This window comes from Spea bombifrons, chromosome 13 (assembly GCF_027358695.1).
Source record: "Spea bombifrons isolate aSpeBom1 chromosome 13, aSpeBom1.2.pri, whole genome shotgun sequence".
NCBI classification, from domain to species: domain Eukaryota; kingdom Metazoa; phylum Chordata; class Amphibia; order Anura; family Pelobatidae; genus Spea; species Spea bombifrons.
In genome coordinates, this window is record NC_071099.1 from 8,874,817 (window position 1) to 8,892,982 (window position 18,166).

An 18,166-nucleotide genomic window follows, 5' to 3' on the forward strand; every position below is an offset into this window, starting at 1 on the left:
AAAATTCTAATGTGATTATGGGTAGAAAGCCCTGTTTTTGTGAATGTTTGAACATTGGTTTCCCAAGTGTCTGGTTTTCATTCAGTACTTGACATTCTACGTGGTAAAAATATACTTTGAACTGGATTTATTTTTCTGAAATGCACTCTGGGGATTGATGTCAGCAGGAGATCAGTTTGCCACCCTGAGCCACCCAAGACTTTTTCATTTTCCATTAAGGTCAAGGGCAACACAACTAAAGCAGGAGTTGGCAGGAGAGTTTCCAAGAGAGCTACATTTTCTTCTTTCAGACATAACTGTACATTATGATGGTCCAACCATCAGTCAGCATCTGTAGGAAAACATGGCACAGACTATGGCGTCCAAGGACCAGCTCTTTCTGTTGAGTGCTTTTAGACAACTCTACTTTTTGCCTTTCAGTCAAGACAGACCTGTGCAGGTAGGCATACTGCTAACCAATACAGCAACGCTAACCAAAATAACACTCTGGGTTGCATTTATCAGATCGTTTTATAGATTTAGTCAACATGGAATGTGACGTTTATGACTGCCCTCTTACAGTAGACTCAGATTTCATTTTGACGTTCATGCCCTATGTCAGTTGGTGGAGTTTCCCTTCTTATGGAAGAACCTCAAGCAAATCCTGTATTTTCCTTTGGATGAGGGTCAGACTGGCATTGCTGCGTGGGCCGTGCATCGTGGAGCCAAGTGAAGGGGTTCCAGCTGTATGTTTAAATAATGCACACTGAGGGCCACAAGAGAGCATAGAAAATACTTGTAAGGGAATGGTGTAATTTATTTAATAAGGGGAAAAAAGTTAAATGTATGTACGCACTAAACTCAAACATTGATAGGTAGCTAAAGCTTAGACAATTGCAGTGGGACAATTATGAGACAGAGTTTCTTTCAACTCTTACTGTTTTGGGGGTAAATGCATCATGAACTTACAAGGTCTTTTTACCCCAATCAGGCTAGGCTCGTTCCAGGCCAATTTGGTGAGGCATAACTTCCATAGTTATAAGGAAGACTAATTTAATGTTCTTTCAACTTGTAGAAGTGTTTTTATGAAGAAACTTGTGTGCTCAGCTATGTCTCGATGAACACAAAGCAGACACTTTTTTAATTCTACTTCTAAGACAACTCAAGCCTGGATAATTCATCATGACTTTGTGGAAAACCAATACCACTCACAGAGAATACAGGCCTAGACCTACGGCCAATACATACATTCCTGCAAGCAGATAACCCCAATTTGTTTTATCCATATACTTCCCATCTGGCACATATAATTTCCACATGCAGTTAGCAGCACTGGTAAGATATCATGTGGATGATAGTTCACCAATTGCAAATATCAAAGGTATTGAGTTAAATTTGTAAAGGTCATCCAGTCTTGAACACTTAGTTCCAACTGAGTTGTGTTGCTGCCTTAAATTCACGATAAGAATAGACACAATATTAAAGCACATTTAAATGCTTATATTCAGACTGAAATTATAGCTACACAAAAGGTCCAACTTTGTTTTTATTTAAGGATTTCTCTATTATTCATTTTTAGCAGTAGATAAAACTCCTATCACCTGACTTGACATAGGCTCCTAAGGGCCATGTTTGGTATTTTGGGATTTGGCCTGTTAATATTTGGCCTGTTTGATATTTTTATATTTTTTTTGTATTTAGCCTGATATGGAATGATGTATATTGAAGGAAGCTGACCAGAAACACAGGGACACCCACACATGTTTTAAAAACAAAAATGATTTTGTAAGGCATAGGATGAAAATGCACAGGTAACGCGTGTAACATGCTAAAATAGACAGGACATGAGCAGGAGTTGTCAGAAGTTGTCTTGAGGGTGGGTTGACTTAACATGATGTCCCTCTGCTATTGATTTAAAGGCAACCCTATGTAGATAGTGCTCCAGGAATATCTCTAGTATGCCTTATAGAGAGAATATCCCCTCGTATTTAATATGGAGAGAGGAAGCCTAGTGTGGAGGACCAAAAAAAATGATGTACTCAGATATAAGACATATGGAAGGTCTGAAAATGTTATAGTCTTTAAGTAAATAAAGAACTGAAGCAAACTAAGGTTATTTTCTGATGCATTAATTCATGTCATCTAGCGTATAGGGATACATGTTCACATTTCCATTCAAATGTAAACATTACTATATAAAAGGCACACTCCAGCCATCATATGCACTTTAATGCATATAAAAACTGAGTGTCACCTTTTTGTTTCATCTGAATGCAGAGAGGGATTCAACAGAGTCGTCTCTATGCATTTGCTTTGTTCCCCCTCCAGCTATTTGCCTCCCAGGAGGTGTATTTGATTTTATGCACCGCCTGCTCTGCAATGCGTATGCATGGATACCTACACCTTCTAGCATTCAAAACTGGTGGGAATCATGGAGGGTAGAAGTATTAAAATGCATATTTTAATACTTACCAAGTACTTTAAGTACTAAGGGATACTCCAGCCATCATATGCACTTTAATGCATAGATACATACCTGGGAACTCTATAGGTTTGACCCAGAGTCTCTAAGTGAAGCCCTGCTTTCCTGGGCCTCCGGGTCAGTTTCTTGTTTCTTCAGGCAGGGAAGCAGAGTTTGGCTATACCCTCCCCCACCCACTTAATGCTGTCTAGAGCTAGCCCCACCCCTTGACAAAGCCACTCCCCTAACATAACCTGTGCAAAATTTGCTAACCAACATGAAAGCATTTTTGAACAAAACTAAACACACAAAACTATAATGGCTAGCATTGGGAAAGACTGGTGGCCAAAAGGTTGTATTACAGGAGCCTAAAAGCAAGACATTTAGTGAATTTTGGGATTTTTTTTTTTGGACAACTCAGCTACTTGAGAGACAAGTATCATAGCAAAATCATACAAAATTTGGCTTTTTTTCATCGTTTTTATATATGATTTATACTAAATGTTGGACTGTACATCTAAAGGTTTTGTCTAAACGAAGCCATCTCTGTTCTTGGAAAAATGATGTATAATTTGTGTGGGTGCTGTAAAAATGAAAAATGTTTTTTGCACAAAGTACCCTCAGTAAATAAGGGGTTAAAGTATTTTGTATACCTTATTGGTGGTGCTGTATTGGTCAGAACAGTCCCTTCAATTAATAGTTAAAAGTTGTGAAGATTAACAGCTGTGGTAGTTATTCAGCACACATAGTAAGTACCTGCCGTGTTAGGGCAACGCAAAGTCCTGCGTGGTCACTCTCTGTGATATGCTGAACTCATATAACCTGTAAATGAGAGCAAAGCATTAATCCTGTTCCACTGGATAGTGTGAAACCGTGGCTGATTGGCTCCTGCAGCCACTGCCTACACTTTGCAGCCAATCGCATTTCAGTAAGAGGTTTCCTCCCACCCATACCCATTTTATCTATCTGAAAAGGAGGTCAGCATTAACATCTGAAATGTGTGTTGCAATGAGATAATTGTCTATTAACGTGCCTGTTGAATTACCATTAAAACTTGTCTCATGTATTTATTAACACTTTATAGTGGGAAAAGAGCACAATACGAGAGTCCTTGATTATAATAGTTGCAGTCTATTAATATTTGTTTCCCTAAACTGTATTTATTCCACAGCAATACAGGTACTGATATTCACAATTGTGGCGACAATTGTGGTGAATATCAGTTTTGTTTTGTGATTTTATGGGGTTTTTTTAAACCATCATTTCTCACCTTTTTTGAAAATAATTTTTTTGTAATCAAAGATTATTTACCCTTTTGTGCAGTAGAGCTTTTACTTTACATCATACATTGATAATATATTTTGCAATTTTAGCCCAAAAATCTATAGGTTTTTATGTTTTAGAGGGCTGAAACACTCCCTTACACTGGGCCATACAAGGAGGCAGCACCCCCAACTGCTGCAAGGTGAGAGTTATGGTTGACCTGACTAGTAGCAATGTCCTTATGCTTCCTTAGATGTAATCTGACTAAATCATTATTTTACTGAATAATCTGTTTTTTTTGAAAAATATTTTATCAGACAGGTGTTCAAATATAGTAAATCAGCTCAGGTTTTTTTTACATATTAAATAGCAGCTAAATCTAGTGTGAATTTATTTCAGAAATATCACAGTGTTAACTTAAACCGGGAAGAAGACAGGCCGCTTGGGGAACTGATCCGAAATACAACTTTTCAAGGCACTGAAGATTCAGTATGGTCAGAGGGACAGTGATAATACAGAAGAATAAAGAAGAATGATTTTTTTATACATAATATCCTTATTGCCCCACTGAAAAAGATGGTATCAATGCTACTTTAATTGTGCTTTTCTACTCTCTCACTCCAGGCAGATTTAATATAGTTATTTTGGATTGTTATTTTATCTTTTGTACGTTATCAGTCAGTTTATTAATGGCTGCTTATGTTAACTCAGCTGTTGCAATCATCCAGGGATGTATTCCTGTTGACCTTGATTAGGACATTTGACTTTTTGTACAGGAATTATGCAAGAAAAAGACATGTTGCCTGTCACATTTTAATTTGTTTCTTGTTCCAAGTGAGTATTTACTATTCAGTAATTGCAACTTAAGTCTAAAGATGAAAAAAATGCTCACTTTTTTTAACTACTGATATTATTAACCTGTTGCAACAGATGTTACGTAAAAGTTAAGAAGGTTTATCACTTTGCACACAGGTTAAACAACAGTGTCCATTTTTCCACACATAGGAAGTATTTTTTTCCATTGTGGAACAAACATGTACTGTATAGCATGAAATAAGAGAATGGATTAATTTAAAAGGCCTGCCCTCCAAGATGTCCAATCACTGACCTAAAGTGATTCTCTCTCCAAGGTTTTTTCTTACTTTCCCTGTCTAATTTTAAAAAGCGTTAGTTTCTATTGTATGAATTGATCTATTTTATCATATTAAGCACACCATCTTAGTCTTATTATTCTGAATAATTAACATTTTGGGAAACACAGATGCATTTTACCTAAATCCCTGTTATTTTTTATTATGTATACATTTTAAAATTTTGGATGAAAGGTTTGAAAACAACAAATGGAATATTCCTGTTGATTGCACTAGTTTACATATTGATAGTGATAACATCTTTCTTTCAAACTTTGTACCTTAATCACATTTTCTACGTAACTCTCACATTTTGCTTCACTGTTCCTTCCTGACAGAGATCCAAGCAACATTTTGGTTTGAAGTACTTCATGGTTCCATATCTGGAGCAAGGGTGACCACATGGGTCACCTTTACATTTCACATGTTGCTGGCCACCACAAAAAGAATTACCCTGCAGTATGGGCATACGGTACATGGAAACTTTCCAGGTGAATCACCGCTACTCCAGATCTCTGGGTCACGTCTAGAAATCTATCACCAAATAAAAATAATCAAAATACCGTGTTTGCTCGATTATAAGAGGACCCCACAAAATGTGAATATTAATTTAGCAAAAAAAGAAAAAGCCCGAATATAAGACTACCCTATAAGAAAAAAAGTTTTACTAGTAAATATTAATTCACATGTAAACTATCTTTTCATATTTAATAAAAACTATGATAGAGAAAAATGTATTTTTTGTTTTTATATCCTTTTATTTGCCAACCTGCCTCCAGATATGCCACTCTGCCTTCCTGATATGCCACTCTGCCCCATATATGCCTTATACCCCATATATATATGCCACCCAGATATGCCTTTTAACCCCCTATTTGCCACTCTGCCCCCCAGATATGCCTTATACCCCCTATATGCCAATCTGCCTGCCAGATATGCCTTATACACCTCTATAGGTCATGTGATGCTGGCGCGCCGTCATAGAAGCCCCAGAGGAAGTGCGTGCAGAAGCAGGGGGATGTCTGTGCGCACCAGCTGCCACAGCCAAGTCAGCCAATACACGCTGGTACAGGGTGGCTGTAAGTGATGTGCAGACCCCATACTGCTGGCAGCCTCAATACACAAGGGGGGCAGCTAGCCAGGTTTCAGCATGTACTGGCTGACTTGGCATGATAGGAGTGTGATTGCTAACAGCAATCACAGTCCCATCATGCCTAGGTTCCAGCACTTACACATCCATCCAGTAAATGCTGGAACCTAGGCATTATGGGACTGTGATTGCTGTTAGCAATCACACTCCTATCATGCCAAGTCAGCCAGTACATGCTGGTACAGGGTGGCTGTAAGTGCAGACCCCATACTGCTGGCAGCATCACTACACAAGTGGGGAAGCTGGCCAGGTTTCAGCATGTACTGGCTGACTTGGCATGATAGGAGTGTGATTGCTAACAGCAATCACAGTCCCATCATGCCTAGGTTCCAGCACTTACACATCCATGCTATCACACACACTAATTTATTCATATAATCATTCATTCCCTTACCTGCACTGCAGCTCCTCGATGCCGCTCACAGACTACAGCAGGGGGCGTGGCCTCCCTCTGCCTTCTCTGCTAAAGCACAGAGGAAGTAGGATGTCACGTGAACTCCGCTTCTTCTGTGCAGTCCAGAAGACCCTCCCACAAGTAAGTAGCAGGGCTTGAGGTGCGGCTCGCGTAAGATCGGTTGCCCTGGCTGCCGATCTTACGCGGGCCGCACCTCGAGGTCTCGCGGGCCGCATGTTGGACGCCCCTGCCCGATTTCGGGCGGCCCCTTGGCTTGGGCCCCCCTGCCGCCGGGGCCCGGTCGCAGTCGCGACTCCTGCGACCCCGGTAGTTCCGCCACTGGTTACAATGACATCACATCTCACTGTATTGTTTATTTTGTATTATTATTTATTGTATTATTTAAGTGATTTTTTTTATTGTTAAAACCTGCGTATACTTGCATAGAGATCACAGTGTCTAGACAGACCCTGCAGGGGATATCCTGTCCTCCAATGATCTTCCAAGTGACGTCAGCCGTGACGCAACCCGGGAACTGTAACAGTTTTCCACAGTTTGCGCCGGCAGCTGTTACAGGCGATCGCGAAGCAGAAAGCCACCGCTGATCTCCCGTGTAGCAGCAAGGATGTGTCCCTAGTATTACATGGTGCTGCAATCTATCAGTTTGGAAAGGGTTACAAAGCCATTTCTAAGGATCTGGGACTCCAGCAAACCATGTTGAGATCCATTATCTACAAACGTTAAAACTTGGAACCATGGTGAAACTTCGCAAGAGGGGCTGACCTACCGAAATTCCACCAAGAGAGCGTCAACAACTCATCAAGGAGATTATAACAGAACCCAGACTAACATGTAAAGAACTGCAGGTCTAATATAATAGGATAATATTTTGTAGACTGATGTGTCAAAAGCGGAACTTTTTGGAAGACATGGGTTCGGTTTTATCTAGCGTAAAGCTAACAGCATTTCACAATAAGACCGTTATACAGTCAAACGTGGTGGTAGTGTGATAGTCTGGTGCGTATTTGCTCCTTCAGAACCTGTGTGACATGCCCTTAACAGATTCTCGCACCCGGGCCCTGAGGCGTCTAGTTACGCCCCTGATCCAAAGCATACCTCCTCTGAATGGCTCAAAAGAACCAAAATGAAGGTTTTGAAGGGTCCTAATCAAAGTCCTGTCTTGAATCGGATTGAGACTCATTGGCAGTTATCACAAACATTTGATTGCAGTTGTTGCTGCCAAGGGCAGTTATGAGGTTTAGGAGAGCTTTAACTTTTTCCACAAAGGTGATATAGGTTTTGATTAACTCTTTACTTTTAGGCAAAGACACACCAATAAAGAATAAAGTTCTGAGCCTTTTTATTTCTTTTTATACAGTAAGGACAATAAGGTATGGAATTTGCTGCCAAGGAAGGTGGTGGTATCAAATACATTAGATGCCTTCAAACGGGGTCTGGATATATTTTTTTAGAAAGGCATGACATACAGGGCTGTAAATAGAATAACATTAATATTTTAGAGCTTCTTGATCCAAGGAGAATTCCAATTGCAACTCAAGAGTCAAGAAGAAATTCTTCCCACCTTAATCCCACCTCTCCTGCTCCTCAAAACCTGCCCTCTCAAATCCACAAGGTAATTGATGCCTCTGTCAAGGCCGGATCATGACACCATTTAGTCTTTCAGGGCTCTTTTGATCCCTGCACCAGATATTGGTTTTCTGAGCCAGCTCAAAACTCTACTCCACATTCTACCCCAATGACGACAGACACAAGTATTTGGAATGAGAAAAGGCTAGTGTATTTTTATTTGTAAGCAAATCACTGATTAATAGACTTGGGTGCAGGCCAAGTCTTGTGTTTGTCTTCATAAAATCTACGTACACTATGAATATTTGCCAGTTCTCATGTTATTTTTTGGGTGAATATTCGTGTATGTGGTTCGTGTTCAGTTTTTCCAGGGGTTAATACCGGGTTAACGTGGTCACAATACGCAGCAGCTTTGGCGCCAGGATTTTAAAAGTTTGTAAGAGCAACTCTATTGGTCGCCAGCAGGGGCTACTCCAATAGGGTCACTTATATGGACCTTTAACTCCTGAGGCTGAAACATAGCCTGGAGAGGTTCGTTCCAGGAGGTAAAGGTCTGTGTGAGCAACTCTTTTGGTTGCTTGCAGGGGCCTCCTCTGGCATCAACCTGTGAAGGGCAGCTAGCGTCTTCCCCTTTTCCATTAGCCCCTGATCCTTTATTAATTTTTGACTTCTTGTAAGACTTTGACAAATCATGTCTTGAGCAGCCAAAGTATTTATGCTTAAATCTGCAGCTGTACCCCACTTACACTGACCATCATTGTACTGCCAGCAGTAGCCCTTCTTTGCACTGCTGATGTTGTGCCACTGGCATCGCTGGCATTTTCTGGAAATGGCTGCCTGGGTGGCACTGTCACCTTGAGCCTCAAGGCAATATCCTTGTGGTCCCAATGAAAAGACAATTGTTCCGCTGAAGAAATTGCTTATCATAACAGATCTAGACCAGGTCGCCATAAGCTCTCTGTGCCTCCCCAAGGCTATCCATGTAGCAAAACAGTTGTGAGCACTGATCTGAAGCCTTTTCCCCAATGACACTAGCTAATATAGCCAAAACCTGAAGCCAGTTTTGGTTCTCATCTAGTTTTGAAAGCCTGTCCAGATTAAAGCACTCCAGAGCGAGAAGGGTAAATACGTCTTTCCAAATTTTATTTACCTCTTGTTTTAGAGGTAACAAACGTAACTCTTTCCCCTAGCGGAATCGTAAAGGCGTACCTAAACACCTTCTTTTTTCTTCTTCCCATTATCATCTGGTTTCACGGAGTCCCCAAAGGGGACCTGCTATTTGAAGAGGAAGCCCCGCAAACCGTTGCTGTAGTAGTGGGCGCTACAAACAGATCAGCAACAGGGGGTGAACCCCTACATAAAAAGACCTCAACAATGAAATCAGAGAACCCCAATCCCCTTGCCTAGATGTGTGAGGGAGACCTGCTTCGGACCCAAAAAAGCCCTTCTAAATTTGGACTAAGCATATCTGTGGCCAGAATAACTTCTGTGGGACCAGTATCCATTGAAGACTCACCTAGCTGGCTATCTGCAGACTGCACAGCCTATTAAGTCTCTACTAGTCCGTTGTTAAGCAGGTCCCACACAGTGTCCTCAGTTAAAAGCTCCAGGGAAATCTGGATCTTGCAGTGGTGTCTGCTGACACCTTGTGACAAATTAGTGGTACTATAGGCAGGGACATGTATGACGCTACACCTCTTAAAGGGATTTCTACCAATTAACCAGCCTAACCAATTACTATGTAAAGGCATTTTTCGCTTTTTCTAGTTGCTCAGTTAGTATCAGCAACTCAGCATTCTGTTACCTGAACCATGTTTCTAGTTCCTGTCCCACTGTTTCTGTGCCCTTCTCCTGACCGTTGGCGATTGATTATCTGACTTATGACCTCGGCTTACTGTTAGATCTCGCACTCCTAGCTATCCCTTCAACTTTAGTTTGCTTTGCGATTTTGGATAGGGACCTCTGATGAAACAGCGTGGCCTTTTGGCTGGCAGGGGAGATACCCTGATCACGATGGGGGTTCTCCCAGGGTGAGGCTCAGCCATTGCACTCCGGCTGTGCTGACCCCTGAGAGTTCCCCAAATGCGGGAAACTCGACTGCAAAAAAAAAATCTTGGCCTTTTGGCTAAGATCAAGTGTAGTACCTCTAGGACGGGAGGGGAAAAGCTTGATCCTCTGGCCTTAAGGTCGAGGTAACATGGAGCCCGAGGTGCGAAATTGAGCCCCAGCTTGTAGTATGCTGGTGACACTCTCCACGGTCTGCACTCCCCACCCCAATTTGCACGATGAAGAACACAAGGCCTCGCTATGAAAGCACTTCCCTTTACTCGCCCTTATGGGCTTGAAAGAGAACAATTTTTTTTATTTCAGCCGAGCGCTGAACACTTCTTATTTATTTTCACAAAATGTACCATGTGCACGTGTGCCAATTAATTGGGCCTCCACTTCACGTTTTTTTTAATTTGATTTGATTTTGGATCACCTATTCTGCACTTTGTTTTGAGCACTGCACCCCTGCAGTGGATATGAACTTTGTTGTCCTGACGGGTAGAGGTAGTGTGATGCCTTATGGCTCTTTACCTCTCCAGTACAGTGGACCTCCTCTTAGGAGGAGGACCAGAAGATCCAGCCCTCTAGCAGGTCTTATGGCCGGGGAGGGGAGGAATTTGTGTTTGACATTTCCTTACGAGGATTTTGTCAGACGAAGACTGAAAAAGCACAGAATGCACGCACCAAGAAGCACGGCACCTTTTTTTTTTATTTTTTTATTTTTTTACAAAAAAACAAAACAGCTGTCTATGAGTGGTGATCTGGCTACTGCACCTCTTACCCGAGTTTTGTCAAATGCTGTCTTGTCCAGCGGGCAATTACTTTCAAGGGTTGCATGTATAAAGTATATATAGAGGCAAAAGGTTATCATTGTTGACCTTATTTGCATGTGCCTATCCCTTGTGGTTGTGGCAGCCCCATGAGGTTTCTGGCTTGTCTGTGTCTGGTGTGTTTAATGATGCTTCTATTACCCCCTCAATTTTAAGTGGAAGAGTTTTCCATCACCTTTACCCACCGTAACTTTTGTGATTGATCCACAGTTAACTCCATCCTTCCCTCTGGTGCAGTGCCTGTGGTCTCAGAAGACAGCCCTGGTGTCCTGTATAACCTCATAGACAAGACCTCCCGGCTGCTAGGGGGGACCGCCTCGTCTCTCCTCCTCTCTGCTGATCCACGCGACCACGGAAATGTCTGCCTAATTCACCACCTTTAACCTAAAGCGTGACAGAGAGCCAGGAATGTGACTGCCGTACTGAAGATCTCCTCCTGCACCCTCTGTGGCTGCTGTGTCCCAAATCCTCATCTAAAGAACTAGATTTGACATTTCCTTACGAGGATTTGTCAGACGAAGACTAAGAAAGTTTCAGGCTTCTGCTGCTCTTAAGCACGGAACGCACGCACCAAGAAGCACGGCACCTCGGGCTTCAAAAAAAAAAACTAGATCCTAATGATGGTGAACAAGTTTCACCCTGCTGGTTGACTATCTCCTATCTCAACTCTTCAACCTTGTCTGACTTAATGATACGATGTCTGCCACATGACCCCTCTCCCCCTCTGCTTTGCACACTCCAATAGGCTGCATTTTTGCTCCACTGCCTCCAGGAGACCCCTTGCTCCTCTGCCTCCTGCACACTGTCTTCCAACACTTCCTGGCAGAGCGCAAAGAGGAACTCTGCCTCCTCGTCCTGGGGCACCTCACTGAGATTGAGGCTGGCAGTTGCAAGACTGGGCCTGCTGTGAGCTGACCCATGTATTTCTCCAGCCAATATGTGCCAAATAGCTGGGCTGGATCTAGGCGAGCAAGTCCTCAAAATCTGCCATGGTAAGCTATAGCTGCTTATATTCAAATCACTGGAACCTGCCACAGGTAGAAATATAGATGAAAATGGATGCCTAAGCCCAAAAAACCTCCTTATATTCCATTTCACCTTAAGCCCACCTCTCCTGCTTCCCACAACTTGCCCCCTCAAATTCACAGTAATCGATGACTCCACCCCAATCAAGGCTGGATCATGCCATCCAAAACGAGCAATGTTGATGGCTGTAGATGCAGTGGTCAGCCAAGGGTAAAAAGATGTAAGACACATCATGCTTGCTTTCCTTCATAATCAGAAGATGTCCAGGAGAGCCATCAGCTCAGCATCGGCAGAAAACAGTGGGACCCTGATACCCATCAACTGTCCGGAGAAGTCTGGGCTTCATGGAAGACTTGCGGCCAAAAAGCCATAACTGCAATGTGGAAATAAGGCTTAGCGACTATTCACAAAAACGCAGTAACAGAGGTGCAGAAAAACAGCAGTAGGTTTCTCTCCAGACCCTCCTGAGAAGGTTGAATACAGGTACTGCATATTAATATTTAATAAATATTTAATATATTAAAAAAACACTTCAAATACCCAAGGGGTATCCACTTTATAATAAATAAATGGTTTGATGGCGGTAAATTGGAGTGGCCAGGTTCAAAGAGAGGGCATTGGCACAGAATGACCAAAATGGAGAAAAGTGCACTTTTCAAATGTGGCCTTTTAGCCACAAACAACCAGAAAAACCCATGCATGGGTGGTATCGCTTGTAGACCCCCTCCATCAGCCAGCAGCAGCCGTCACGGAGGAGAGGGAGACCCCCCTCCAGCGGCTGCAGCAGCCGTTACGGAGGAGAGGGAGACTCCCCTCCATCCGCCAGCTACCGCTCCAGCCTCCATGGAGGAGAGGAAGAGAGGTGGTGAATCCAGGAATTACATGAGCCTATACTTATAATCTACGCTTAATATGGCCACCGTAATTCACTTAACACAAAGTGACGTCAGATGTTTTCATATTTGCCAAAACCTCTAACTGGTGCCTAGTCACTTCCCACCCTTTATAAACCCTCACTTGACAATAGACCTTGTACTCCTATGCTTTATAGTGCCTACGCCTCAGTGCGCGTTCTGTTACAGTCTCCAGTTTTGAAGCACCTTGTCTACTCTGATCTCTGCTCATTTATCTTTGTTCCCTGACCTCAGCACCTTGACCTTGGCTTGACTTTGACCTTGATCCAGTCTGCTCATTGTAGTCCTACCTGCATCAATGTCTCCAGCCTCGCTGTGCGGGACAGTTTGATGGCGTAAATTGAAGTAGCCAGATTCAAAGATGTCCCAAATAGCACATGAGGCAGAATGACCAGATTTGGAAAAAATGTTTTGAAATAAACAAAAATATAAAAATACATATAAATAATCAGTCTCAAGAGCAATTCAAAAGTAATCTACCTGCCCCACCAAGGGTTAAGTAAACAGGAGAAATAACACTCACCACTAAAAAGACTGTGTCTGGCCAGGCTAGTACCGAAAACAACTTTTTTAGCTGTGCACCTTCCACTGTCTGTATTTATTAAAATAATGTTATATTTATTTTAGCTCTGTCTTCTTGAGCCTTTTTTGTCTTTATAGGAATGGCATCTGGTGTGGTCTTCTGCTGCTGTAGCTCATCTTCCCTAATACTTGTCATCTGCATTCATTAGTGATGACACTCTTAGTTTAATAGGATCATACTGCTCAGAGCTCATCATGTTAAATGACAGCAGGGTGTTTTATATATATATATATATATATATATATATATATATATATATATATTTCCTTTTGCATTATCCAAAATTGATTAAATGTTAAACCTAATTTGTACACTTCCATTTTAGGTAAAGAAACAATCTCTTTGGCTGTGTATAAACATTTCAGGACTTTTGTGAAAGAACTAATAGAACTGTGCATGGATTGGAGGAGCTAAAGGCCATTATTTATTTTGTTTCTTGGGGCCCAATGATGATGTCTCATGCCAGGAGCCACACAGTCTAGGGAGCTCATGGCTATGCTAAGAAAAGCCATTAAAAGGAGCTGAATCCCACTGTAGCTCCTGATTGTTTCACAGTTTCTAAAAACCAAGATGACTCGATGTCACATGACCCTGCAGTGAAACCGAGACTGCTGTCAGGACTCGGGTAATCAGGTCAGGTAGGAGCCCATGTGCAGGAGATACTTTGGGTTCGGTCTGTAACCCACGATGCATGATTATACAAACAAAGACACCACAAGCAGAAATCTAGGTAATGCAATGTACTGTATGTATTATAACAGGACAAGCAAATAAGGGTTATACAGTCTGTAAGCAAGAAACCGGACGTATGGCAGGATAAATTAATACCGGTAATTTGGCAAGGAGCCCACTTGGAAGGGCACGAAAGGCACGGAGTCCGCTTGGATGGGCACGAAAGGAAGGGAGCCCACTTGATAAGGACACAAAAGCAAGGAGTCCACTTGATAAGGACACAAAAGCAGGGAGTCCACTTGATAAGGACACAAAGCAGGTAACGAGGAACGGTACAGGTACAAAGCCACAGCAGAATGGTCCACAGACTTCAATACAAAGGCCCTGACTGAAGGGCAGAGCTGGATGAAGTAGCCAGGATTCAATCCCGGAAACAAGGCGCAGCTGGATGTCTTGATTAGGGCTCAACTCAGGTAATAAGGTACACCTGATCCTGGTAATTGAGTTCTGAGTGCTCCAGAGGGCGGAGGGTGTCCACTAGTGGTAGCAGATTGATATACCACATGTATGAAAAAGCCATGGTTCGGGCAGCGAAAAAGTGGACCCTGACAGCTGCAATGTACAGTGTAAGCATGGATGTGTACTTGTGTGTATGTGTGTGTGAGCATAGATGTGTACTTGTGTGTATGTGTCGGTGAGTAAGGATGTGTACTTGTGTGTATGTGTCTGTGAGCATGGATGTGTACTTGTATGTATGTGTCTGTGAGCATGGATGTGTAAGTGGGATGAGATGGAGTTGTTTGTTAATGAGTATGAGTGTGTGTAGTTTGTGCCCGGGGGAATTTTCGCACCAGGGCCCTGTGGTTTCTAGTTACGCCCCTGGCCTGATGAATCATATTTTCTTTTACATCACGTGGATAGCCAGATGCATGTGCGTCGCTTACTTGGAGAACAAATAGCACCAGGATGCAACTGCCACATGCAGACACCTCTGAGACTCTGATCAATACGTACCACAAAATTCCCTTGAGAGAAAATCTCCAGGGTATATTTGATGAATTCCATTTTAAACTTTTGGACAATGAAATAATGATTAACCTGAAGCCTTCCGCACAAAGATTGGGGAGTAGGCACATCTTTCCCTCTGTCTAACGGTACCAGAATCAAGACTTGCTGAACCAAAATTTCCTGGATATTTCCTGAAGGGCCAGTCTTCTGCCTGATTCCGAAGGAATGATGAAACCAGGAACCATACAAGAGGAGTCTCGATGAGCTCCAGATCATAACCTCTTGAAATGATCCCTACTGATCAACTGTCTCAATTACCGTATTTGCTCGATTATAAGACAAGGTTTTTTTCAGAGCAAATGCTCTGAAAAATACCCCTCGTCTTCTAATCGGGGTCGTCTTCTAATCAGACCTCAAATAGAGGTCTGATTATGAGACTAAGATCCAGATCCCCCGCACCGCTGCAGGGGACCTGGATCCTCCTGTCTCCCCCCCATTTAACACACATAGGGGTATAAGGCATTCCAGAAATGCCCTATGCCCCCAGTTAACACACACACACTTACCAGTGCTTCCAATTTCCTGCTGTATTGCCGGGGCAGCGGGTTGACGTCTACGCGATCCGCAAACCCCCGCTGCCAACTCCACCTCCTTCCGGCTGCAGCGGAAGGAGACGTCAACCCGCTGCCCCGGCAATACAGCAGGAAATTGGAAGCGATGGTAAGTGTGTGTGTGTTAAATGGGGGCATAGGGCATTTCTGGAATGCCTTATACCCCTATATGCCACTCTGGCACTTAGGGGGTTAAAAGGCATATTATGGGTCAGAGTGCCATATAGGGAGGTATAAGGCATTTCAGGAGGCAGAGTGGCGTTAAGAGGGCATTTAAGAGGGCATTTAATAGAGCACTCTGCCTCCTGAAATGCCTTATACCTCCCTATATGCCGCTCTGCCCCATAATATGCCTTTTAACCCCCTAAATGCCAGAATGGGATATAGGGGTATAAGGCATTTCTGGAGGCAGAGTGGCACATAGGGGGTCAAAAGGCATTCCATGAGGCACAGTGGCATATAGAGGGTTAAAAGGCATATCATGGGCCACAGTGCCATATTGGTGTGGCAAGCCTGGGGGCAGATGTGCGTAACTGGGGGACAGGTTGGAAAATACAAGGAAATAAAAACCAAAAAAATATTTTTCTCAATCATAGCTTTTCTTAAGAAAAATAGTTTACATGAATTAACATTTACTGGTAAAACTTTTTTCCTTTAGGGTCATCTTATATTCAGGCTTTTTCTTTTTTTCCTAAGTTAAATTCAGATTTTGGGGGGTCGTCTTATAATCAGGGTCGTCTTATAGTCGAACAAATACGGTAATTCCTACAGGAAGCCCTTAAGCATGCCTCCTACCGGACTATCTCTGGTGTCATGCTTTTCTGGCAAACAAATCTTTCTGGTTCTGAGGTATAGGATTGTCTCTACCTCTGGAGAGATGGAACTTGGAAAAAATATGGTCTGTCTTAAAACCTGACAGCTGTTCTGGAGTTCTGGATGCCTTAACCCCTTCAATCCCAGGGGTTTTTGGTACCTCAAAGCCCAGAGCAATTTTGCCATTTTTGGAGTATGTCGGTTTAGCGATGATTCTCTTGTGAATGCTCAGTAACTTTGAGACACAGATTCTTCCCAAAAGAGTTGAATAAGCAGATTTTATTGCTCGTGCACACGAGGGAGTGTCATCAGCCAGACTACTCTCCCTCAATGAAAACAACACATGTCTTATATACCTTTACAAACAAGACAGCTACGTGCTAAGATCTGTCTACGTAGCAAGTGTCCTGAAATATACATACAGAAAGATACAGAAAACCATTCATCCTATTATGGTCAGTTTACGGCAAAGACCATGCTTGCAGCTGATATAATCAATCACTTCTGACCCCCCTCATTGTGGTCCTTGAATAGACTTGGTCAGTTTCTTTTAACTTACTTGGAGCAAGAAATAGCCAACCACCTGTCCACTCTTAACCTTTCATTGCACATAGAGTCACACAGAAAAGGACACTCAGGGTTAACATAAAAATGTCTGCTGAGAAGCTGAAGGCACATATTCAATATTCACATCTTTTCCTGTGAATAGTGTACCCATATAAACTATATATTGTTTTTTCAAGGAAAGATAGAGCTTTCGTTTGATACCATAGTTGGATGATTAGCTGAAAATTTAGAATGAGAAATTTAGTAAAAACTTGCGAAGATTAGGAAAATAAACTAATTTGTTTTTACATTTTCCCTCTGAATCCTCACAAAATTAGGTAAAGTGATGGAAAATCCCCTCCAAGTTTATTAATTCAGGTGTCCTGATTTCAGAAATACCTAATTTATATAGATTTTCCAGACTTTCCCAGCACCAGGGAGCATACTATAATGTGTACAATTTTGTATAATTTTTATGTCCATGGCTTAACGGGTTTGGGGGTTGTGAACGGGTGCAGAAGGGTTATACTGGCTAGATGTAATGCTAGGGCAATGGGAAGTAAGGTTTTTTAATAATTTTTTTATTTTATTTTTTATATATATTTTTTTAATTTTAATTTTTTTACATTTTTTTTATTTTTTATATATTATTTTTACACAGAAATGGTTAGAGGTCCTCCTAGGGACCTCCTGAACATGCCAGTGATGTCACAATGACATCACAGCTCACATTATATATTTTTTTTGTATTATTTATATTATTATTTTAATGATTTATTTAATATTATTTTTTAAATGAATTAACTTTTTTTTTCTACTTTTCTCTTTCAGGACAGGAGGGGGAGTGAGAGAGATGGTTTCTCACTCCCCTTCCCGCGATCCCCCTGCACCGATCACACTGTGATCTCTATGCAGCTCCTCACAGACCTGCATAGAGATCGCAGCGTCTCTGTGCCTCATCGGAGGGCAGGATATCCCCATGCATCCTCCGATGACCTTTCGGTGACCTCCGATGACCTTCCGGGTTACGTCAGCAGTGACGCAACCCGGAAGGGAATGCCCGATCGTGCGTTTGCAACTGCGATCGGGCACTTTCAACTGTAACAGTTTACCGGCTTTCATGCCGGAAGCTGTTACGGGAGATTGGGCA

General features: G+C 42.3%; 1 non-coding gene across 1 annotated transcript; it reads left to right on the forward strand.

The window, feature by feature from the left end:
• The first annotated feature begins 9,943 nt into the window (after positions 1-9,943).
• Positions 9,944-10,099, forward strand: LOC128472163 (U1 spliceosomal RNA). The gene has a single exon (XR_008346165.1). It is a non-coding gene; the product is annotated as a U1 spliceosomal RNA (small nuclear RNA).
• The last annotated feature ends 8,067 nt before the right edge of the window (positions 10,100-18,166 follow it).